Raw genomic sequence first — 3,219 nt, 5'->3', positions numbered from 1 at the left:
TTTTATGTTCTATATTAGTTTTCCTTACCTAAATGTCTTACTATCTTATACTTGGGATGAAAATTTCTCACAGGTCATAGAAAACATATTGCTCTTTTGATGATGTACTTGGTCTATGGAGTAGCCACAATAGAGTAATGAATCAAGCTTTAAACAGTTGAAAAAAAAGACTTGTGTGCCAAATGTTGACGAGTCAAGGTCAATTGTTATTACCAGTCTAGTTAATGCATTTCAATGCTACACCCTGCTTCTGACAAGTTGAATTAGAGGACCCAGTTGAAAATATTTTGGCCAAGTTGGTAAGACAGGATGCAACAGAGATAAATGATTTATATGGTGATTGAGATCACACGGATACACACCCACACAGGTGGCCATAGATCTAGTGACTGCGGCATAGGTGTAGTAGAGATACAACCAGTTTAAGCCATGAAACATTATGGCACACATATATTTCTGCTAGGTACAATGCTAGTAGCTAGGGACACGAAGATTATCTAGCTAAGGAGAGAGAAGGAGAGCCTACAGACTGAGCTAAGGCGATATAAGGAGGCTAGCAGGTAAGGTAGGAAGAGGTCAGGGACATCACAAACAGTGAGAAGTGCTAGAGTTATGAGAGTGAGGACCACCGCCTCACAGATGACCCTATGAGGCATGGGATATAGATGTGGATAGGGCTTGCAGTAGATACTGACAAATGATCCTCTTGAGGGAGAGGGCCAGAGTCAGAGTTATACTCCTCTTCTGATGTACTGTGTATACATGATGTATCCACGACACACCTATGATATATATATATATATAACAACTAAAAATAAAATATATTTATATATAAAAATGTTTCAATTGCATGCTATTTAAAGTGTTTATTATTATTATTATGTTTAATAGAGAGAATTCCATGCATGTTTGGTGATAAGAGGAATATGTTTTGATATATAGTTTACCTTTGGTTTGTGCCCTATACACACATATAAAAAAGCAAATCCATAAGACTAAAATACCTTTTTAAAATATAAAATTTTTAAAAATACTTTCCATTTAAATAATTAGATATATTTTAACTATTTAATTAAATCTATAATTAATATCTCTCTACTTTAAATATTTACTTATGTTTATCACTTAAATAACATTTGCACACAAACTTCTCTTCTAATAATATTTTTCCTTTTAAAGAAAATAACCCAGCTTGAGACATGTAAGTCAATGAGAGTCATGGGTAATTTCATCCACGGGAGCACTGTAGAAACCAAATGTTGTCTGGAGCAACTTATATTTTGAGCGAGTGTATTCAAATCGTTGTATTTAACATGGAAATTGTTGTATTTAACATAAGTATTTTTTTGTTCTATTTTGAATATGCATGATAAAATTAAATTTTTTATATTGATAATAAATTTGGAATATATTTCATATTTATAATAAATAAAAAAATAATTTAATAAAATAAAATAAAATATATTATATTATATTATATTATGATATCATATTTATAACAAATAAATAAAATATTTAATAAAATCAAATCAAATGTATCCTATCATAATATGGTATCATATTTATAACAAATAAAAAAAATATTTAATAACATATCAAATATATTTATAACAACAAAAAAAAATAATAAAATAAAATATCATATTTAATAACATAAAATCAAATATATCATAATAAGGTAAAAATTTTATTGTAAAAAATAAATTATAAAAAAGTATTATAAAAAAATAAAAATAAGATGGTAGATTTTGATTATGCTTTATATAGATAAATATAGTGTAATTTATAATTTTATAATTGGTGTTTTTTCCTTAAATTTATTTAGGATTTTGAAAAATAACTTGTCTTGCCAAAAAAACAAATTATCTATAAAATTAGAACAAAGTCATAAATCACGCAACTTCTCTGTATAAAAATTTACCACCAAATCAAACTCATGTGTTAGTTAGTAAATTTAACTTCGAAAATTATGATGAACCAGAAATACTACTAAATCACCAGACGCTAGGGCTTGAGTATAATCGTGAACTACCCCTCAAGTGTTACGAACATACAATCCCAGCATATAGTCCCAGCAAACACCTTTTCCATGTATTATATTCCGAGCGGGTGTCATGGCTGCCCATTCTATAACCCTTTGCAAGTGTTTAGTAACCATGGCTGCATAGTCCAGGCAGAGGGTAGAGAGCAAAAGCCCTACCAAGGTGCTATTCCTCGGAGACACTGCGGTGGGAAAGACCAGCTTGCTTTCGTTGTTCATCAATGATTAATTTTCTGGAGGTTGGAGATCCATGATGGGAAAATCGCTACACAGTGGTCTATTTGCGAAGGAGGGTATGGTGGACATAGGCCTAGAGGTCTGGGACACCACTGGACAAGAAAATTATGAGAGCGTGAGTCCTTCACAGTACCATGGAGTTGATGCAGCCATCGTCGTGTATGACATTACAAACATCGATTCGTTTGTGAGCGCAAAGGAATTGATCGATGAAGTGAAGGAACATACGAATCTCAGGCTCCTCATAATGCTTGTGGGCATTAAGAGGGAGTTGGAATTAAAGAGAATGGTGTCCCGGTCCCATTCTGAAGCTTATGCCTGTGAAAATGGCATGTTTTTCAATGAAACTTATGTCAATACTGATTACAATGTTACATAGATTTTTTATGAAGTTGTCAGATTGGTTAAGATGACTGAATTAATGTGCACACCCAAAGATAGAGCTATGAAATACGTGAAGAATAGACGGAAGCGTTTTTTCCCTATTTGTGCTTTTAGATTTTCAATCATTTTCTAAACCAATAATTCAATGCAATGGCATGTTCGATATATAATGAAGTTTCTTTGTGGTTGTATTGGGAAGAGATTCAATCCCTGGGTGCTAATTAACATTATTTGTTTTTGATAAAAATAACTTAAAATGAAATATACACTTACGGTTAAGCTTAATTCATATCAATTTTATTTCAATATATGGAGATGAAAATACATCTCATGATGTGTGAATGTAAGTTAGACTTTATATTTGTCCCCCAGTGGGTAGATTAATTAGTGATGGGAGTGATATAAACAATAGATCAATTGAATGGAAGTGAACATGAAAGTGAAAAGTAAGAGATTCAAGATTAGTTTTTTTTTTAAATGAAAAAAAAGGTTAGATTTTATATTTAATTTTTTTGCATAGCTAAATACAATTATGTAATTGGTGAATTAGTTAATTA

At 31.2% G+C, this 3,219-nt stretch overlaps 1 pseudogene; it reads left to right on the top strand.

The window, feature by feature from the left end:
* Positions 1-2,294: 2,294 nt before the first annotated feature.
* On the top strand, positions 2,295-2,657 carry LOC149260330 (ras-related protein RHN1 pseudogene; annotated as a pseudogene).
* Positions 2,658-3,219: the final 562 nt, after the last annotated feature.

The sequence above is a fragment of the Pinus tabuliformis genome, chromosome 6 (assembly GCF_031772625.1).
Source record: "Pinus tabuliformis cultivar Carrire ecotype Pingquan chromosome 6, CPIR1, whole genome shotgun sequence".
Classification (NCBI taxonomy): domain Eukaryota; kingdom Viridiplantae; phylum Streptophyta; class Pinopsida; order Pinales; family Pinaceae; genus Pinus; species Pinus tabuliformis.
Note: the sequence above shows the minus strand (reverse complement) of the source record. Positions and strands in the feature narration are given on the sequence as shown.